This window comes from Octopus sinensis, linkage group LG10 (assembly GCF_006345805.1).
Source record: "Octopus sinensis linkage group LG10, ASM634580v1, whole genome shotgun sequence".
NCBI classification, from domain to species: Eukaryota; Metazoa; Mollusca; class Cephalopoda; order Octopoda; family Octopodidae; genus Octopus; species Octopus sinensis.
Window position 1 is genome coordinate 21,981,075 of NC_043006.1, and position 23,000 is coordinate 22,004,074.

General features: G+C 37.2%; 7 non-coding genes across 7 annotated transcripts; 6 read left to right on the plus strand and 1 right to left on the minus strand.

Moving 5' to 3' along the window:
• The first annotated feature begins 828 nt into the window (after positions 1-828).
• On the plus strand, positions 829-920 carry Trnak-uuu. Its single transcript is given in 2 exon segments — positions 829-865; positions 885-920. It is a non-coding gene; the product is annotated as a tRNA-Lys (tRNA).
• A 6,901-nt stretch (positions 921-7,821) lies between these two features.
• Positions 7,822-7,913, plus strand: Trnak-uuu. Its single transcript is given in 2 exon segments — positions 7,822-7,858; positions 7,878-7,913. It is a non-coding gene; the product is annotated as a tRNA-Lys (tRNA).
• A 2,086-nt stretch (positions 7,914-9,999) lies between these two features.
• Positions 10,000-10,091, plus strand: Trnak-uuu. Its single transcript is given in 2 exon segments — positions 10,000-10,036; positions 10,056-10,091. It is a non-coding gene; the product is annotated as a tRNA-Lys (tRNA).
• A 3,495-nt stretch (positions 10,092-13,586) lies between these two features.
• On the plus strand, positions 13,587-13,678 carry Trnak-uuu. Its single transcript is given in 2 exon segments — positions 13,587-13,623; positions 13,643-13,678. It is a non-coding gene; the product is annotated as a tRNA-Lys (tRNA).
• Positions 13,679-16,419: 2,741 nt separating this feature from the next.
• On the plus strand, positions 16,420-16,511 carry Trnak-uuu. Its single transcript is given in 2 exon segments — positions 16,420-16,456; positions 16,476-16,511. It is a non-coding gene; the product is annotated as a tRNA-Lys (tRNA).
• Positions 16,512-18,421: 1,910 nt separating this feature from the next.
• On the plus strand, positions 18,422-18,513 carry Trnak-uuu. The gene is given in 2 exon segments: positions 18,422-18,458; positions 18,478-18,513. It is a non-coding gene; the product is annotated as a tRNA-Lys (tRNA).
• Positions 18,514-21,295: 2,782 nt separating this feature from the next.
• On the minus strand, positions 21,296-21,387 carry Trnak-uuu. Its single transcript is given in 2 exon segments — positions 21,296-21,331; positions 21,351-21,387. It is a non-coding gene; the product is annotated as a tRNA-Lys (tRNA).
• Positions 21,388-23,000: the final 1,613 nt, after the last annotated feature.

Consider the following 23,000-nt stretch of genomic DNA (forward strand, 5'->3'; position numbering starts at 1 on the left):
AAGTTAGTTTGTATTCAAAATAGTTGGATATTGGCGCTTTTAGAGGTGTTTTGATAACTCTGAAAGCAAGAGACAAAATACCTAGTATTCGATCGATCTGCAATTAAGAGTCGCAAAAATATCTCCAAACTCATACCCTAACATTTTATTATAACAGGAACTTGACATCGATATTTCCGAGAAAATTCAGTTAATGATTTTAAAGGCGTTAACTCACGTTATTAGCATTTAAGATGGTAATCGAGCTTAAAGGAAAGTTTTGCTTCTCTGCATATTTTTCGCTAATCGTCCCTTTCAAGATTTAGGTGTCGTTTGGTTAGTGTATCGATAAGGTCAAGCTGCCATGTATATATTTCGTCGTTCATTCAAATTAAGAACTGTCGTTACCAGGTTTTCTATTTTCTAAGTTTAAATCATTTTATATCCTACAAAGCTGTCAGAGCTGAGCCGTTGCACGAATTACTATCACCGTCTCGTAGTTTATGTTTCCACTGCTTTGCAAGAATTCGGGAACATCTCCGGTTCCCTCCACTTACAGTTTTCCACACATTTATCTTGAGCTCCCACAAAATCTCATGAAATTCTATGAGAGGTGATGGGTTCTTTTTTCCCCCAACACTAAATATTTTTGCTTCCTAAAAAGCTAACCTACCTAAGTGGGAAAATGAATGGGTGAAACATAAAATGGGCTTGAAGCATATTATGTATCTGTACTTGAGCTTGGTACAAATAATAGACGCTCAATGAATTGTCATCATACTACTATACAAAAAAATACGCTTTATCAACTTTGCTTTTATAGATAATATGAGAATTTACTAAACGTCCGCCCGCATAGCTCAGTCGGTAGAGCGTCAGACTTTTATAGGTCAACCTTAGAAGTGATCTGAGGGTCGCGGGTTCGAGTCCCTCTGCGGGCGTAATCAGTTTTTGCTTTATTGAATATTGTTTTTAATCTATTGTGTCGTTTATCTCTCCTCTGAGGTTTTAATTTCGTCTGAAGTTTTACAATGAATTCATATCTTTTATGTTTTTGAAATGAGGTGCTATGTACAATTCCAAGTTACAACACGGAGTCCAGTTTTATAGTTTCAAACTTTCCACTTGAGTCCGTGTTGTAACTTTATAAGGTATCAGGTATTAGGACCCGAGTTCAATTCTAATGCAGCGTAGTAGCACCTGACAAATTCTCAGCTTTGGGTTAATTAGCTTATTAGAGTTCACCTGCCTGTACACCTGAATATTGGATTTGACGGTTTCTGTGGAAAAGACTATCATGGTTCAACGGAAGGGAAGTGACATTCTGGAGTGCAGAGAGCAAGATGAGCTAAGATTATCTCAGTCATTGACTACATCAGTCACCATTTCCAAACGCTTTCATCTAGTCTGGCTTCTGGATTGAAGATAGTCACGGATATGAGAGAAATAGAGAAGTTGACAAGATGCAAATTTTCATCTTAAACAAATTCACCGCACAAGTCATCAGTCACCTATAAGAATGACTAGAGGGTCCACATCGGTCTAAAAGATGAATCTGATATATATATATATATATATATAGCAATAATAATTCTCTAAATGAGATATAGACAGTGACTGCCTCAGTAATATAAGGGATATAGCCAACTGATGTTCGCCTGGGGCTAAATGCAACAGTGACACCCCCACACCCTGCCCGTCTCTGGCCATATTCAGTTGGCTAATATCCCTTATATTATGGAGCAGTCAGTCTGTCTATATCTCATTTAGAGAATTATTATTGCTGTCGAACAGATTTTCGAAATCAGTAAATGTATTTACTTGAAAATCCTTTATATAATCTTGCACAGTCGGTCGTTCATCGAGAAGCGATGCCTACCACACGTTGATAATAGGCCAATACACCTTGAAACCTAGGTCCTGTGTGTGGTATTCCGCTTCTTGGTGAATGATCTCCCTTTGCAAGATAGAGGACGCCGTGATGGCGTCAGGCCTATCTGGTGACGTTGATGTTCGCCTGGGGCTAAATGCAACACCCCCACCACCCGCCCTGTCCCTAGGACAATTCAGTTGGCTAATATCCCTTATATTATATATATATATATATACATATATACATATATATGATATATATATATATAATATATATATATATATATATATATATATATATATACATATATATATTTATATATATTTATATATATATATATATATATATATATATTTATATATAGTATGTAGTATATATATATATATAATATATATATGATATATGTATATATATGTATATATGTATATACATACATGTATATGTATGTATTGTATATGTATATATATATTTATATATATGCATATATATGTATAAATATATAGATATATATATACATATATATATACAATATATATATATATATACATATATATATACATATATTATATATATACATATATATATATAATATATATATATATATATATATATATATATATATATAATATGATATCTATGTGTGTGTGTGTGTATATATGTATACACACACACACACACACATATATATTTATGTACGAGACATACAACATAAAGAATATTCCCCTTCTTCAGTTGTCCCTGTTTCATCTACTCCGCGTTACGAAAGTAAAGAGAAGACGCGACTTCGTTGAAACAGTCCTTCCCGCAAAGCAAATTGAATAATTTTTTTATTTGCAGCGTGTGAAAGTGGTAACAAGAACAGAACATTGAAAACAAAACAGTAAAAACAAACGTCGAGGGCTGTTAAGTCAAGACAATAGAAATACTCTTCTGAACGCTAGGAGGACGAGCTTATGAAGGAGACAGTATAAGCACGTTGTTGTTTTTACGAAGGTAGTAGTCAGAAAAATAGATTCTCTTTCGTCACGTGTTAGCGACGAGAGAGTCGAGGAGGAGGATTGAGAGAGAGGAGAGGAATAGGGAAGAATAGGGAGAGAAAGCCAGAAAGGATGAAGAACAAGAGAGGGAGAGAGATAGACAGAGAAGAGATAGTAAAGATAGAAGGGTGCGCATTGTAATTATTAAGAGAAAACTTATTTGGAACAAGATTCGTGGCATTCGATCATATAATAACATAAATAATATATGCATATATACATACATATATATACAAACAACTGTCAGATTTGAGCCGTTGCACGAATTATATCAACTCTCGTAGTTTGTGTTTCCACTCTTTTGCAAGAATTCGGGAACATTTCCGGTTTTCTCCACTTACATTTTACACACACTTATCTTGAGCTCTGACAAGATCGTATGAAATCCGGTGAGAAGTGATGGGTTCTGTTTTCCCCAGTACTGAACAGTTTTTCTTTCGAAAAGCTAACTACCTAAGTGAATAATTAATCGGTGAAACATAAGACACGCTTGAACATTATTATATCTATGTACCTCAGTTTGTCATAAACAATGGACGCTCAATGAATAGTCATGACAGTGCAATACAAAGAGAAATGTTCTTTCAACTTTGCATTTATAGATAATATGAGAGATTGCTGAATGTCCGCCCGCATAGCTCAGTTGGTAGAGCATCAGACTTTTGTAAGTCAACCTTAAAAGTAATCTGAGGGTCGCGTGTTCAAGTCCCTCTGCGGGCGTAATCAGTTTTTGCTTTATTGAATATTTTTTTTTACTTTATTGTGTCGTTTATCTCTTCCGTGAGTCTATGATTTCGTCTGAAGTTTTACAATGAATTTATTCGTGTTTGTTTATTAGTTTTTTTCTGTTGTTTGTATATCTTTTATGTTTTTGAAGTGAGGGGCTATTTACATCCGTGTCTGCTAACGATCCCTTCTCTAACCGCTCTCTCTCTCTCTCTCTCTCTCTCTCTCTCTCTCTGTATATATATATATATATATTATATATATATATATATATATATATATATATATATATATATATATATATATATATATATATATATATATATACATATGTGTTTGTCCAGGATAGGACTACACAGCCACAGCAGGAAATGTATCAGGACATGAAATGTAAAAGCCGGACTAGACTACAAAAAGAAAACAAAAAAAAAAACAAAAAACATGCGCAACTCCATTGTCTCCAAGACAGAAAGGATGCCAATACAATATACATATGTATATACACACACATACATTCATACACACAGATATATCCTCAGTAAGTCATAAATCCGAAAGAAAGCATATTCAAAGTCATACACCTGTAGAGTATTCACAGAATATCAGTTATGGCACGTTCACGGTGAAATTGTTTAAAATGATGTAGACGATGTCTGAGATAATCTTACCTCATCTTGATCTCTGCACTCCAGAATGTCACTTCCTCTTCCGTTGAATCATGATGGTTTCTTCAACAGACACCGGCAAATCCAATATTGAGATGCACAGACAGGTAAATCCTAATAATAAGGTAATTAACCCAAAGCTGAAACGTTGTCAGGTGGTGCTATGACGCGTTACAATTGAACTCGGATCAACAGCGTCTAAGAGTTAGTTCCACAATCCTCGTAATCCGGCAAAATCTGAATATTGGATTTGGCGGTGTCTGTGGAAGAAACCTTCATGGTTCAACGGAAGGGAAGTGACATTCTGGAGTGCAGAGAGCAAGATGAGGTAAGATTATCTCAGCCATTGACTACATCAGTCACAATTCCCAAACGTATTCACCTGGTCTTGCTTCTGGATTGAAGATAGTCACGAATATGAGAGAGAGGGAGAAGTTGACAAGATGCAAATTTTCATCTTAAATACACCGCACAAGTCATCAGTCACCTATAAATATGGGTAGAAAGTCCACATCGGTCTAAAAGATGAATCTGATATATATATATATATATATATAATGTGATAAACAAAAATATATGCATACATACACACATATATGTACGTACCTACATCTACATGTATATATGCATGCATATATAAATAAATATACGTAAGTACAGGACGCCACAACAAGACGTAGAAACGGGAAAAACAAAAATTTTACGACAAGTACAGGTCAGGCTACACAAGGAAAAATCCAAATTTTTTACAAGAAAAACAAGTACAGGACATGCTACACAAGGAACATTCCACCGTCATCATTTGTCGCTAGTTAACTCAGGCGTGTTTCGAAGGCAAGACAGGACACTCGTTAACTAGGCCTTCCTGCGAGAGAATTAAAATAAAATTCCAAGCAGCGGGGTAAAACGGGTAAGAACACAAACAGGATGTAACAATAAAACTGCACAATAAAATACAAGATAAAAATACATGTACAAAAAAAATACAAGACGAGAAATAAAAAGGGAATACAATACGGGAAATCAAACAACAAGAGGACAATGAGAAAAAACAAACAGACGAAAAAGGCCCTTTTTTGGCTAGACGAAATATGTGTGGCAGCGTGTGGAAAGCAAGACCTTTCAGTAGCAGAGGCGGCGTGCGAAAGAGAGAAATTTTTAGGCTGGGAGTGAGAAAGAAGGAAGGAGGATGGGGACACGCGGCTAAGAGAGAGAACAGGGGAAGAGTGAGAGGGAGAGAGAGTGGAGAGGGTAAAGCAAAGGGAGAGAATTACGCGTCTTAAATATTTATATAAAAATTAAATGGGGACAAGAAGTGGAACGAACCGACAAATCGAAAGGAACCTGACGCGAGGCGCTGTCAGACAATAATATGATAAATAAAAATATATGCATATATACAAACATATATGTACGTACCTACATCTACATGTATATATACATGCATATATAAATAAATATACGTAAGTACAGGACGCCACAACAAGACGTAGAAACGGGAAAAACAAAAATTTTACGACAAGTACAGGACAGGCTACACAAGGAAAAATCCAAATTTTTTACAAGAAAAACAAGTACAGGACATGCTACACAAGGAAAAATCCACCGTCATCAGCTGTCGCTAGTTAACTCAGGCGTGTTTCGAAGGCAAGACAGGACTCTCGTTACCTAGGCCTTGCTGCGAGAGAATTAAAATAAAATTCCAAGCAGCGGGATAAAACGGGTAAGAACACAAACAGGATGTGACAATAAAACTGCACAATAAAATACAAGATAAAAATACATGTACAAAAGAAATACAAGACGAGAAATAAAAAGGGAATATATACATACATACATCTCTCTCTCTACAAACGGCAGTTTGTCTGTGTGTGTTTCTGTGTGTCTGTTTGCTTCTACCCTCACTCTGACCACGGCTTTCAACCGATTCTGATGAAACTTGACACACACATAGCCCAATGTCATAATTCAAAACTAACGCAGCGTAAATTTTGAAAAGTTCCCCCAGTTCTGAAAAAAGATCGATAAATTCGACATGGGGTCGACAATCAGAAACACAAACCACAGATGGTCTAGGGGGCGCAACTCGACCTTTTTAACTATCAAAAAAAATTTACCATAGTTTTTTTCCCCATTTTTTTGCTATTTTTTGGCTATAACTCTCTAAAAATGCTTTATAGTTATTTCCCTTACAAACCGAGCAACGCCGGGCGATACTGCTAGTATATATATATATTAATATATATATATATATATATATATATATATATATATTATATATATATATATATATATATATATATATATATTATATATATATACATACACATATATGTATGTATATGTATATATATATGTATATATGTACACACACATATATATATAAAATATATATATATATATATATACATATGTACATAACTACATATATATGTACATATACATGCATATATGGGTACAGGACATAAAAAAACGTTGAATACAATGAAAAACGAAAACATAAGTACAAAAACATAGAAACGAACTTTTATTCGAACAACGAATAAAATTAGAGAAACGAGACATACAACATAAAGAATATTCCCCTTCTTCAGTTGTCCATGTTTCATTTACTCCGCGTTACGAAAGTAAGGAGAAGACGCGACTTCGTTGAAACAGTCCTTCCCGCAAAGCAAATTAAATAAAACATTTTTTTTATTTGCAGCGTGTGAAAGTTGTAACAAGAACAGAACAGTGAGAACAAAATAGCAAAAACAAACGTCGAGGGCTGTTAAGTCAAGACGATAGAAATATTCTTCTGAACGCTAGGAGGACGAGCTTATGAAGGAGACAGTATAAGCACGCTGTTGTCTTTACGAAGGAAGTAGTCAGAAAGATAGATTCTCTTTCGTCACGTGTCAGCGACGAGAGAGTCGAGGAGGAGGATTGAGAGAGAGGAGAAGAATAGGGAAGAATAGGGAGACAAAGCCAGAAAGGATGAAGAACAAGAGAGGGAGAGAGATAGACAGGGAAGAGATAGTAAAGATAGAAGAGTGCGCATTGTAATTATTAAAATAAAACTTACTTGGAAAAGGATTCGTGGCGTTCGACCATATAATAATATAAATAATATATGCATATATACATACATATATGTACATACAAAGCTGTCAGATTTGAGCCGTTGCACGAATTTATATCAACATCTCGTAGTTTGTGTTTCCACTCTTTTGCAAGAATTCGGGAACATTTCCGGTTTTCTCCACTTACAGTTTTACACACACTTATCTTGAGCTCTGACAAGATCGTATGAAATCCTGTGAGAGGTGATGGGTTCTGTTTTCCCTCAGTACTGAACAGTTTTTCTTTCGAAAAAGCTAACCTACCTAAGTGGAATAATTAATCGGTGAAACATAAGACACGCTTGAACATTATTATATCTATGTACTTCAGCTTGTCATAAACAATGGACGCTCAATGAATAGTCATGACAGTGCAATGCAAAGAGAAATGTTCTTTCAACTTTGCATTTATAGATAATATGAGAGATTGCTAAATGTCCGCCCGCATAGCTCAGTCGGTAGAGCATCAGACTTTTATAGGTCAACCTTAGAAGTAATCTGAGGGTCGCGGGTTCAAGTCCCTCTGCGGGCGTAACCTTTTTTTACTTTATTGTGTCGTTTATCTCTTCCGTGAGGCTATGAATTTATTCATGTCTGTTTATTAGTTTTTTTCTATTGTTTGTATATCTTTTATGTTTTTGAAATGAGGGGCTATTTACATCCGTGTCTGCTAACATTCCCTTCTCTAACCCCTCTCTCTCTCTCTCTCTCTCTCTCTCTCCTCTCTCTATATATATATATATATATATAATATATATATATATATATATATATAATATATATATATATACACATACATTCATACACACAGATATATCCTTAGTAAATCATAAATCCGAAAGGAAGCATATTCAAAGTCATACACCTTTAGAGTATTCACACATATCAGTTATGGCAGGTTGACGGTGAAATTGTTTAAAATGATGTAGACGATGTCTGAGATAATCTTACCTCATCTTGCTGCTCTCTGCACTCCAGAATGTCACTTCCTCTTCCGTTGAATCATGATGGTTTCTTCCACAGACACCGGCAAATCCAATATTGAGATGCACAGGCAGGTAAATTCTAATAATAAGGTAATTAACCCAAAGCTGAAACGTTGTCAGGTGCTGCTATGACGCATTACAATTGAACTCGGATCAACAGTGTCTAAGAGTTAGCTCCTCAATCCTCCTAATCCGGCAACATCTGAATATGGGATTTGACGGTTTCTGTGGAAGAAACCTTCATGGTTCAACGGAAGGGGAAGTGACATTCTGGAGTGCAGAGAGCAAGATGAGGTAAGATTATCTCAGCCATTGACTACATCAGTCACCGTTCACAAACGTTTTCACCTGGTCTTGCTTCTGGATTGAAAATAGTCACGGATATGAGAGAGGGAATGGTTGACAAGATGCAAATCTTCGTCTTAAACAAATTCACCGCACAAGTCATCAGTCACCTATAAATATGAGTAGAGCGTCCACGTCGGTCTAAAAGATGAATCTGATATATATATATATATATATATATATATATATATATATATATATATATATAATATATGTAAAAAAAAAAAATACAAACTGGGACAGGAACGCAAAACATTTAGAAGACGATACAAAAAACACGGACGGGACATTCGAAGCCTTCAATCTTCAGTCAAGAACCGGATCATCTTCGCAATTTCGGCTGATTAATCTTGAGATTGCTCCGATCTGGCCACCTCCAAAGGAAAATCTAAGCAAGCGCATTAGATTCCTTGGAAGAAGCCTCGAATGTATACAAAACAAGGACGGAAAACAGGACGATGTTACACGAATAAAAATACAAAAATACGTAAAAACAATAATGATAACACGAATAAGAATACAAAAATACGTAAAAACAATAATGATAATAATAATAACAACAAAAACAGGACATCACAGACAAGCGTCTTTTCGACAGGACGAGTAAATTTTATATATATATATATATATATATATATATATAGGGAGAGTTTACGAAGAAAACAAAAGACGAAGATAGGTGGTGTATAAAACAAATAGATGTATTAGTATAACGCTCAGGAATAGAAAAAGTCTTTTACGTTTCGAGCCTACGCTCTTCTACACAAAGGGACACAGAAAAAACAAGGAGAGAAAAAAAAATATATGTAGCGAATCTTGCACGCATGAAGTGGATTCGATCGACCACACTCAAATTTAAATTAATTTCACCATACTTAAATTTAAATTAATTTCTTCTAAGGCTGACCTATAAAAGCCTGAAGCTCTACCGATTAAGCTATGCGGGCGAAAAGCTACGTTGGTCTCATATTATCTACAAAAGCAAAGTCGATAGAACGTTTCTCTTTGTATTGCAGTGTGATGGCAATTTATTGAGCGTCTCTTATTTATGACTAACTGAAGTACATATAATATAATAATCTCGAAGTGTATTTTATGTTTCACCGATTAATTCTAGGTAGGTTAGCACTTTTTAAAAGAAAAGCCAATTAATACTGAGAAAAGCAGAACTCGTCACTTCTTACAGGATTTCATACGATTTTATGAGAGCGTGGAAAACTGAAATACAAAAGGAAATGTTCTTTGAACTTAGGTTTTATAGATAATATGACAACTGGCAACGTGTCCGCCCGCATAGCTCAGTCGGTAGAGCATCAGACTTTTATAGGTCAACCTTAGAAGTAATCTGAGGGTCGCGGGTTCGAGTCCCTCTGCGGGCGTATGAAACTTTTGCTTTATTTAATCTTTTTACTTTATTGTATCGTTTATCTCTTCCGTGAGGCTATGATTTCGTCTGAAGTTTTACGATGAATTCGTTCATGTCTGTTTATTAGCTTTTTTTTTATTGTCTCTATATTGTTTGTTTTTGAAATTAGAGTGTATGTACATCCGTGTCTGCTAACGTGCCTCGGAAATTATATACATATATATGTGTTTAAAGGGAAAGTTTACGAAAATGAAAACAAAAGACGAAGACAGGTGGTGTACAAAACAAACAGATCTATAAGTATAGCGCTCAGGAATAGAAAAAGTCTTGTACGTTTCGAGCCAACGCTCTTCTACAGAAAGATACACAGAAAAAAACAAGGAGAGAAAAAAAGTGTGTGTAGTAGCTAACGATCTATCATGGCGTCTATATGTGTGTGTATAATATATATAATATATATAATTATATATATGTACACACACACACACATGTATATACACACACAGACGCACACACAAGCATGCACACACATTCACACACAGATACATCCCGAGTAAATCATAAATCCGAAAGGAAGCATTTTCTAAGTCATACACCAGTAGCGTATTCACAGAATATTAGTTATGGCAGGTTCACAGGGTTACCCAGTGTTTAGCATTCATAAGGCGCTTACTTTTTTCACCCCTAAATATTTATAATTGTATATAAATTCATTAGTTTACTATAATTAATTAGTTTCTTTTGCATATTCTTAGCTTATGCATGTGTATGCAAATATAGCATTGGTATATCCCATTTATTTTCATTAGAAATTAAATAAATAAAGAATTTTGACATGTACTAATATTTATTTCCCCCTTCCATTAAAACATGATGATTTCTTGCACAGACACCGCCAAATCCCATAGTCAGATGCACAGACAGGTGAACTCTAATAATCTAAATGAACCCAAAGCTGAGACTTTGTCAGGTGATACTACGCCGCATTAGAATTGAACTCGGGTCAACAGTGTCTAAGAGGCAGTTCCAGGATCCTCATAATCCTGGAACATCTGGAGTAGGGTCACAATACCTGATACATATCCGTGACAATCTCCGTAACACTGGATCTCCTGAGCCAAGTCTCCAATATCGGGTACAGTATAAAGCTATACCCAAGGCAATGGCGTCGTCGCTGGTTGTAGCAGGAGCAATCGTCTGACGCTGGAACTGGAACATGTTGAGTAGCTCTGTGGTCACTGACTAGACCTTAGAAGGTCTGGAGTCAAAGACCAAGTATACTGAGAACAATCCTTTATATACAAGAAAGGTGGCTCAACAGAGCCTATGAAAAGGGACCTTAACCAAAGGCCGTGATTGGTTGGCTTTGGACAGTGGAGCGAAATAAGTAGAGACAAATCGCGCCACATGTCAACCAATCAATTCAGTGGACACAACAGGAACAACTCGGCCAAAGATAGCTGTAATCTCAAACGAGATCATTCCTGCCGTGTCTCTCAAACAGTGAGGGTGTCAGATATCGCTACACATACATGGAGTTATATATGTACACTCGTACCATAGACTCTCCCGTCGTTAGATGACGTATGAGGGTTCGGCAAGAAATTGCGAAGCCATCACATAGACGATTTGTTTATAGTGATCAAATGTTTGTGTTCATATAAGCTCACTTGCTCCATCTAAGTGACATTACCTGTACAGGTGCACCATGTCTACCATGTTATATGACGAAATGATCGCAGAGCAACGTGAAATGAAGTGCTTTGCTCAAGAACACAACGCAACACCTGGTCTGGGAATCGAACTCACGATCTCGCAGTCATGAGTGCAACACCCTAACCACTAAGTCATGCGCCTACTTACTTATACATACATACATACATTGTCTATGTATGTATATATAAATATGTGTATGTATATATATATATAATATATATATATATATATATATATATATATACACACGTATATACATATATACACACACACACACACACACATATCTGTAAATGTAATATGTGACAATTATTCGGTCAATCACGCAGTAATTTCCCTTTGTATAACGGTCATTTTTCATAGCATTTTCCCGATGGCCGGCTAACTGAAGAGATGGCGGCGTGGTTTTCCACCTCGGCATCCGAGACTCGGAGTTTTATCATGGCTACCGAATAATTGTCACATATTACATTTACAGATAAATTTCTCTATTTACATAATATCGAGGTCTCTTTCTTTTGTTGTCGTACCATTTTTATCAATATATATATATCAGTAATATTAAGTCCCTGAGGGAGAATTAAACAGTAGCAGTACCACATCGTGATGTATATTTGCCATCTAAATGTGGTTGACCCATATGGGACGATGCTACTGTAGTTTATAACCCCAGGAAGACATCTCCTCCAGCTGGCTAACGACACACTGTCTGTGCTCGATCAGTATTGACGAAGGTTAATCATCGTTTCCATCTTCAGCCTGATGGGATACAGACGGATCCGGGTTTCAGAGTAGCAACCCATCATAAGCGTGTGACAATCACTGGCTTGGGATGAGAATGGAAACCCGGGTCCATGTGCATCCCGTCAAGCTGGGGCTGGGAACGATTATTTCCCTTCGCAAATACTGATCGAGCACAGACATGTGTCGTTAGCCAGCCGGAGGAGATGTCTTCCTCGGGCTATAAACTACAGTAGCATCGTTCCATATGGGTCAGCCACATTTAGGTGGCAAATATACTTCATGGTAATATATATATATATATATATATATATATATATATAATATATATATAGTGTACCTGTTCTCACTGCTTGATATTTGCGTATATGCAGTAATACTGCACTTTACGAGGACCCGCTTTACGAGATCCAGGATTTTTTAGTTTTATTATATCTATATATATAACTCAACTTGTGGGTCTGTGTGTGTATCTGTGTGTGTGTCTGTGTGTTTAACTTCTCGGTACATCTCCTCCTAGCCAACAAATCGTAGAACCACCAAACATGGGTCACTTAAAGTTTAAGCGAATGAAAATTGAACTGCGCTATTTCTGTTCCGAAGTTCATTTCGCAAGTGCAAAAATCGATAATGTGTTTGTTTAGGCCTTATCCCATGCATTGAATAGTGAACTTTACTCAGTCGGCTGTTTGACGTGAACTGTGTTCACCACGCGTGCAAGCATGCGTAAATTGCATGAAAAATAAAACATCAAGATATAAAAAGGAATCGCCGTAAACATTGTAGAAATTCGTCAAAGAAATGAATTTTCGGGATGTAGCCTGATTCACATTCCGACGGATTTGCTTTTTTTAAAAAAAAGCTAACATATCTCAATGGAGGAATTGGTGGTGGTGCATGAAATACAACCGTAATTTATGCCCCGTATATTTTACATTTCAGTTTGTCATCAACAACAGATTGTATGAATAAATTGTCATTGCATTACAATACATAAGCACCTTTTATCACTCTTGCTTTTATAGACAATATATGCCGCAATTTTCTGTCCGCCCGCATAGCTCAGTCGGTAGAGCATCAGACTTTTATAGGTCAACCTTAGAAGTAATCTGAGGGTCGCGGGTTCGAGTCCTTCTGCGGGCGCATAGTTTATTTTAGTTCAGCCTACATGCAGTTTTAATCTCTTGAAAATTAGTATTGAGTTGGAATCTAAACAAGCTAAGCATTGGGGTTGATTCAGTTGACTAATCCTCTCTCCTCTTGAAATTCCGGCCATGTGAAAAAATTTGAAATCCATTTTTGTAAGTTTATTGACATTTATTCAAGTTTATTGACGATTTTTGTGTTTAAATATATGTTAGTATGCGTGTGTGGTATCCATATATGCATAAATAAGAATTGAAATGTGTGTGGCTGCATGGAGCGAAGTTATTTCAGTAAGATTAATTTTGGAAGAGATTGTGCGCGAATTTTTCGATTTGGTTCTGTCGCAGTTATCAGATAACTGTAACGCCAACACACGGAGCATATTTGTGGTCGATAGATCTACAACTAACCGCAGCGAAAACTCTAAAAACTCTCACAATACCATTTTCATGCACAGTAGACTTCATAGTATATACTCCTATGAGTGTGTGTTTGTGTATGTAAAGAAGCGTAGTATAAAATATGGATTCAGAGAATCGTGCAGAACTCACAGTAAACTTTCCCCTTCAAAATCGGCAATTAGTTTAAATAGAAATCAAGTACCACGTAGTGTATTGTAATGTATTCGTGTAACTCAAAATGCAGGATATCCGGACAATGAATTTTTCTGCGAGGACTAAATAAAGCATACAGTCAGGAGGTATGAGGTCGACTTTGCCTTTCATCTTTTCGGGGTCGATAAATTAAGTACCAGTTACGCACTGGGGACGATGTAATCGACTCAAAACCTATGTCTGTCCTTGTTTGTCCCCTCTATGTTTAGCCCCAGAAATAGGTATGAGAGGCGAAGACAGATTTATAGTTCCAGATGATAACAGCCGTTTCGTAACCTACTTCATATAGTATTATTAATTTTCAGTATGCGAAATTAGATGTACGCTATATGCTTCTTTTTCTTCCGTTTTAGTGTGTGCGAGTGTGAGTAGAGTTTCTCATTTTAAAGTGAGAGTCTATGTTTGTCGAACTGTATTGATGCTTATATGTATTGGTGAGTTGACAGTATCGTTAGCACAACGGACAGAACGCTTAGCGGCATTTCTCCTGCCTCTTTAGATTCTCATTTCACATTCCGCCGAGGTCGACTTTGCCTTTCATTATTCCGGCGTCGATAAAATAAAGGATCAGTGGAAAACTAGGTTTGCTGTAAACTGACTGTAACCGCCCCTAAAATTGCAGGATTTGAGCCAAAATCTGAAACAATTTTCTATAAATTTATACACGCTATTAAGCGTATTTGTATATAATATGTGTATGTATATATATGTGTGTGAGAGTGTGTGTCTATGTGCGTGTGTGTTTGTGCATGTGTGCACTTGCGGTTGTTGTGTATGTATGTGTGTGGCTGTATGGAGCGAAGATTATTTCGGTAGGTTTAATTTTGGAAAAGGATGGATTGAGAATATGCACGAGCGTTTCGATTTGGTTCTGTCGCAGTTGTCAGATAACTCTAGCACCAACAGACGGGTCGATATTCGTGGTCGATCGATCGGCAACTAACTGCAGCGAAGTCTCTCTAAAACTCTCAAAATGCCATTTTCATTCACATTAAATGTCATTGTATTACAGTCCTGAATAAACATGATATTCACGGTTGGAATGTGTTTGATTATAAGTTTATTGGCTTAGGTATGACACGGGTGGAAGGCGGCGAGCTGGCAGGAATGTTAGCATGCCGGGCGAAATGCGTAGCCGCATTTCGTCTGTCGTTACGTTGTGAGTTCAAGTTCCGCCGAGGTCGACTTTGCCTTTCATCCTTTCAGGGTCGATTAAATAAGTACCAGTTACGCACTGGGGTCGATATAATCGACTTAATAACTGTGTCTGTCCTTGTTTGTCCCCTCTGTGTTTAGCCCCTTGTGGGTAATAAATGAATAGGTATGGCACTGTGCGAAAACAAAAATTTCTTAAATACCAGGTCTATTCCACATGAATATGTAAAAATTTCAGTTAATTGTTCTTAAGGCTGTCAACTTCCTTGCTTGGATTTGGCTTCATCCTGATAGCCCTGATAGGACTGCATTGCCTGTCGCCCTACATTTCCATCATCTTTTTAAAATAGAAGAATATGATTTGGCTGTAATTTAGGTGCATGTTGAGGAACGGTTACCATGTTAACGTTCCGTCGTTCATTCAAATTAAGAACTTTTACAATGTTGCTCTCTCTCTCCACCCCCTCTCTTTCTCTCTCTCTCTTATTTTGAGCTGTTAGAGGATGGGACACAGTGCTTTGCAGTATATGTTACAACGCACTGCACTCTTAGTTTAAATCCTGCTATTTCCTCCATGAGTGGTAGATTTAAACCGTATCACGGTGTAATATCGTCATCTTGAACTTTGTGTGTCTTTAGCGGAGTTTACTCTATAGCTAGAAAACAGGCCACGTGTCCGGTTTTTCTCCCTTCTTCTCCCCCCACAAATTTCCGAGATCCTGTGTAAGGTCACTTGGACGGCTTCCCATCCTACTAAAAGAATAGTTTTTTGTTCAGAAAAACTAACGTATCGAAGTGGAAGAATTAATCAGTGCTGCATAAAATACTGGCGAACCTTTACTAACGTTCATTTCATACTTCAGTTCGTCGTAAGCAACTGACGGTGAATGAACTGTCATCGCACAGCGCAATGAACAAAGCGTTATAAATCTTTCTTTTATGCATAATATAAAACGTGAGCGAGTGTCCGCCCGCATAGCTCAGTCGGTAGAGCATCAGACTTTTATGTACTGACCTTGGAGGTTATCTGAGGGTCGCGGGTTCGAGTCCCTCTGCGGGCGTATGTTAGTTTTGAAGGTTTTTACTCACAAGTCACGGTTTTAGTTTTATGTTAAGTTAAAACTTAAATGATCACCTCTCTCTTTATTCTGTAATTAGTGAAGAATTCTGTTGAAAATTTTATTGGTCTGGCAAAATTCTCAGCAGTATTTCTTCCGCTTCTTTGTCTTCTGTGTTCAGATTTACCGATTTTGACTTTTCTTTTCGTTCTTTTGCTGTCGCTGAAATACAGTACCAGTTAAGGACTGGAGTCGATGCAGCCAAGTAACCCCCTTTAGTCTTCAAATTCCGGCATTGTAAAAAAATTTGAAACCTCTTTTTGTAATTTTATTGACGTGTTCAGGCGTATGTATAAATGTATGTTAGTAAGCGTGTGTGTGTATTCCTATATGCATAAATATGAATAGAAATATGTGTGTTTGTGTGTGTGTGTGTGTGTGTGTGTGTGCGTGCGCGCGTGTAAAAGAGTAGTATAAAATATGGATTCAGAGAATCATGCAGCACTCACAGTAAACTTTCCCCTTCGAAGTCGGCTATTAGTTTAAATAGAAATCAATTACCACCTAGTGTGATGTAATATATCCGTGTAACTGAAAACGCAGGAAATCCGAACAATGAATTTTTCTGCGAGGACTAAATAAAGCATACAGTGAGGCGGTATGAGAAGTGAAGACGGATTTATAATTCCAGATGATAACAGCCGTTTCGTAACCTATTAGATGTAGTATAATTAGTTTTCAGTATGCGAAATTGTATGTACGTTATATGCTTAAAAAAATTTTTTTTTCGTTTTAGTGTGTTTCTCATTTTAAAGTGAGGGTTTGTGCCAGTTATGTGTGCGGCAGAATGGAGCAAATTTATTTCAGTAGGATTCATTTTGGAAGAGGATGAACAGAGATGGTGCACAGCGCAATGAACAAAGCCTTATCAATCTTGCTTTTATACATAATATAAAAAGCGAGCGAATGTCCGCCCGTATAGCTCAGTCGGTAGAGCATCAGGCTTTTATATAGTGACTTTGGAGGTTTTCTGAGGGTCGCGGGTTCAAGTCCCTCTGCGGGCGTATGTTCGTTTTGAAGGTTTTTACTTACAAGTCACAGTTTTAATTTTATGTTAAGTTTTACGTCCACAAAATGATAACCTCTCTCTCTATTCTGTAATTTGTGAAGAATTCTGTTGATAATTTTATTGATCTGGCAAGCTATTTGTTTTCTTAGCCTCACTAATTGTTGAGTAAGTTCATTTATGTAAAAATATGAATATTTTAGCAAACTCCTAATCAAAGCAATGAAGAGTTGTCATAGAAAATGAAAAGATCCGTCATAGAAACATCACATAGAAACATCACATATAACCAGGTGTGATATTACTCTTTGCTTATAATTCAATTTAGTTTTTTCGACAATTTCTTTGTTTTTGTATTTCATCAACTGGAAAAATTGTGACTGTAGGCAAAAAAAAAAAAAATGGAAAAAGAGTATTTCCTTTAAAAAAAATTCATGTTTCTGTGGTCCGATTACTTCAAGTAATCATATGGAGGTGTTTTCATTGTTATTGTTTAGTGGAAAGTCAGTTCTGATCTAGCATAGCTACTCATTAGATGTTATATTGGAAAAGTATGCTAAGCTTCCGCCAGCTGGTTCCTCAACGCACTTCCGTGTACTGAATGAACGATATCATTTAATTTATGACATTCGACATTAATATCCAAAATGTTGGCTACCAGAGGAATGTATTATCGTCCGTTAAAAATACGATATCGTTTTTTTTTAAAAAATAATATACCTTGTCCATAGAATACTTTAGGTTTCATAAACAATAGATTTATTAAGTGAATTGTTCTTGCAATTACAGGCCTCAAAATACGTTATCAGATTGTTTATCTATATAATGCAAGACGCATATTGTTGTCGCCCGCATAGCTCAGTCGGTAGAGCATCAGACTTTTATAGGTCAACCTTAGAAGTAATCTGAGGGTCGCGGGTTCGAGTCCCTCTGCGGGCGTATGATGCTTTTTTTTTTATGCGGGCGCATAGTTTATTTTAGTTCGTGGACCTATCAGCGTACATACAATTTTAATTTCTTGAAAATTAGTATTGAGTTGAAATCCAAACATTTCTTTTCTTTTTAAAATATACGTAGGAGTGGCTGTGTGGTAAGTAGCTTGCTTACCGACCACATGGTTCCGGGTTCAGTCCCACTGCGTGGCACCTTGGGCAAGTGTCTCCTACTGTAGCCTCGGGCCGACCAAAGCCTTGTGAGTGGATTTGGTAGACGGAAACTGAAAGAAGCCTGTCGTATATATATATATGTATATGTGTGTGTGCGTGTATGTTTGTGTTTGTCCCCCTAGCATCGCTTGACAACCGATGCTGGTGTGTTTATATCCCTGTCACTTAGCGTTTCGGCAAAAAAAAAAACCGATAGAATAAGTACTGGGCTTACAAAAGAATAAGTCCCGGGGTCGAGTTGCTCGAGTAAAGGTGGTGCTCCAGCATGGCCACAGTCAAACGACTGAAACAAGTAAAAGAGTATAGAGTAAAGAGTATATTACCTGTTGCTTGGAAAAAGGTCGCGAGCTGATAGAGTTAGAATAACGAAACGAGCAAAAGACAAAAAAAAATTGTGCTGTTTCTTCAGACGCATTATATTTTTGACGAACTAATCTCTTTTACTCTTTTACTTGTTTCAGTCATTTGACTGCGGCCATGCTGGAGCACCACCTTTAGTCGAGTAAATCCACCCCAGGACTTATTCTTTGTAAGCCCAGTACTTATTCTATCAGTCTATTTTGCCGAACCGCTAAGTTACGGGGACGTAAACACACCAGCATCGGTTGTCAAGCGATGTTGGGGGAACAAACACAGACACACACAATCATACACACACACACACACACACACACACACACACACATATATATATATATACATATATACGACGGGCTTCTTTTCAGTTTCCGTCTACCATATCCGCTCACAAGACTTTGGTCGGCCCGAGGCTATAGTAGAAGACACTTTCCCAAGGTGCCACGCAGTGGGACTGAACCCGGAACCATGTGGTTGGTAAACAAGCTACTTACCACACAGTCACTCATGCGCCTATAATTAAAATACAAATCCTACACAATAGTTATGATTCTTCCATAATTTAAGTTTTTACGAAAGGAAGACAAAGAAAAGAAAACAAAAGCAGGGGGAAAAGACAAAAAGGGAAAAAGGGGTGAGAAAAAAGAAAAAAGAGAAGAAAGAGAAAAACAACAACAATGCATCACCAAGTGCTTCAATTGGAGTTCTGTCAATGTATATTTTTGTCGGTGTTGCTTTAGCGTCAGCAGAAACGGTCGCTAAAACGCTGATATCACAATGGGTTTCGCGTTTTGGCACACCCGCAACAATTACCACCGACAGAGGACGTCAGTTCGATTCCCACCTTTTCACCGAGCTGACTCGTCTCCTCTTGCATGACGCTACCACATCGATGACAAGGGTCTGCTTCTTGTGATGTATCCAGAAGATTGTTTTCTTGCAAAAATGCATCTGCTGTTTCCTCTGTAAAAATTATACGTCTTTAGAAATCCTTTAACAACATTGTAATGGTTAAAATCAACTCAGGTTAAAAGAGTAAGAAAAGGTAGTGTGACCTCCTTCGGTCATGAATGACCATGGAATTGTACCTAGAAAGTTACCCTCCGAGGTACAAGTCGGGGTCGATTAAATAAGTGTAAGAGTTAGCACTTCCTTCTCTAAGCTTGGATTCGAAATCGAATCCAAGAATCATCGGTCGTCAAATACCAATGCATGCAAAGGCGCGAAATTAAGATTCCTTTGTTCTGACAAAAAGTGATTGATCGTCTCCCTTTGACCTCCGACCTGAGCCATGTCTGGCGAAGTTCAACTGGACAACCGATGACCTACTTAAACAGTAACTGTGTTGCGATATATCTATTTTTCTGGCTATTTGAGATTGTATAAATAGAACGGAAAAATCGGCTAGAAAGAGAGAATACATACACACATCCACTACATAAGTATCAGTTACGCACTGGGGTCGATATAATCGATTTGATCCATTTGGCTGTCCTTGTTTGTCCCCTCTGTGTTTAGCCCCTTGTGGGTAGTAAAGAAATAGGTATTTCGTCTGCCGCTACGTTCTGAGTTCAAATTCCGCCGAGGTCGACTTTGCCTTTCATCCTTTTGGGGTCGATTAAATAAGTACCATTTACGTACTGGGGTCGATGTAATCGACTTAATCCGTTTGGCTATCCTTGTTTGTCCTCTCTATGTTTAGCCTCTTGTGGGTAGTAAAGAAATAGGTATTTGAACTCAGAAATTAAAGTGTCGAACAAATACAGCAATACATGTTTTCCGACTTTCCAATGATTTTACAAGCTCGCTCCTTGCGATAATTGTTTCGGATTTAGATATAAGGCAAATAATTTTGATGAGAGGATTCCCCCAGTTCTTCACTGGTACTTTGTTTTATTGAAGCTGGGGTAGTGAAAGACAAAGTTGACCACGACTGGATATGAAATCAGAACGTAAAGTGTTGTAAATAGACATTTTAAATAATAAACACCATAAATACCATGAATATAGGACAATAATTTAACATCCAATTCAAACACAGAAAATATTGATACAATTCCTCTACACTATGCAATGGGTTACTTCATGTTTTAAAACAAAAAGGTGTTTTGAAATGAATACAAGAAACGTGTAGACATTAAATCAATAAAACTCTTCAGACATGCAAAACATTTCAATAGAGTAAAAATGAAAACATTCGCCCGCAGGGGGACTTGAACCCACGACCCTCAGATCACTTGCAAACTTAGTGATTAAAAGTCTGATGCTCTACCGACTGAGCTATGCGGGCGAACGAATAAATGCATTCTTAGATTTTATATGAACCAATATTGCCCACTTCACACGATCTTTTCCTCAAGACGTTCTTGAAAATGAATATTTTTCCACGGGTTGATTGGTTGAAAATGCCGAAATGCAAGAAATTAAAGACCAAATATCTTACAAACTAAAGAATTTTCTCAATAAAGTCAAGAGAAAAAGATGTTTTATAAACACATTCTACCAGTATACGAAGTTTAAAATTTTTTAGTTACCTAGAAATAATGTTAAAAACTGCCGTTCAAACGGAAAAGATCCCATCTCTATTTATTGTTATCACCAGAAAAAAGAAAGAAACAGAAATTACATAACATTAATTAGACAGGTTCTAATTAATGAGGTGGTGTCAGCTGTAGCAATTTTCCCCGAGTGCGGGGTACGTTGTGACACTTACTTGGGGTGCTTTGTTACAACTATCGATAACTCGTAATTATGTTAACAAACAAGTTTAAAATGAATACGTCTCCTGCTTCTTGCATCTAAGAAGTATTATTTTAATTAAACAGCTGCGCTTTGAACCACCACATACAGGCAACCACATACAGGCTCCGTCGTTAGTCTGGCACAGTGTTAATTTTGTTATCACTTAGCCTCAAATCAACCCAGATACAGCAAATCTATCATCAAAGACATCCCAGCCTTCAGCAAACCGTCTTTTTAGGGGTAATCTAGGACATTACGTACAATGGGCGTGTGATTTAGGTAAGGGGCTGGGGTTAGTTTGTCTAAATATCGGATATAATGAAATCGAAGGAATTTACACAGTACAAGAACTGATTTTGCCTTACCAAATTCTTGTATTTATAACTATGCAAAACCAGTCAGAAGGAGAGACATATCGTTGAGAACAATAGATTTCGTTGGGGGGGGGGGCTGTTACCTCTATTCTAGCTTTTGGTGAAATAGAAGAGGTTAGAAGAGTCAAGTGGCAAAGACATTATTCTGTTTAGCGAAGGCATCTGGTAAATGTAACTGCTGTCACTCACAGAAAGACTATTGTTTTACCGTGAGAAAAGTGCTGTTGAACTGTTAATTTGGCGATCAAGGATCGAATCCACGCCATACCTGCATAAAGCCACTACATCACTCCCCCTCCACAGAGATTCCAGGAAAAGGAAACGAACGATCGAAGAAGAGAAAGAAATGCATGACTGACGAAAAATTTTGCATATCAGGAGAGAGTCCGAATAGCGGTGTCATTTTGCGTGCCAAAATGTGCAGTTAGTGACTGAGCAGTATGGAAAATATATTAGCTCGTGCGTGCGCATGAAGATATATACACGAGTGCAGGTGCACGTATGAAAATTCACTGTAAAATAAGCTCAGGTGAGCAAGTGAGCTCATTCTCAATCCATGATATCGTAGATCTTGCAGCAGGATTGTAGCGTGTAAAATGCCGTGAAAGTTTTCAGAAGTGAAACGTGTCTGGTGTTGTTGTCACGGGTAATTGCTGAGGTTTGCAAGAACGATAGTGTAGCATGCTGGAGTGATGCGCGAGACAGGTAATTTCCTCCATTCATTATGTGACCAAACGGGGGTCTAACAGAGGGAAATTATGCCTAAACATGAGCGCAGAGCATGCGA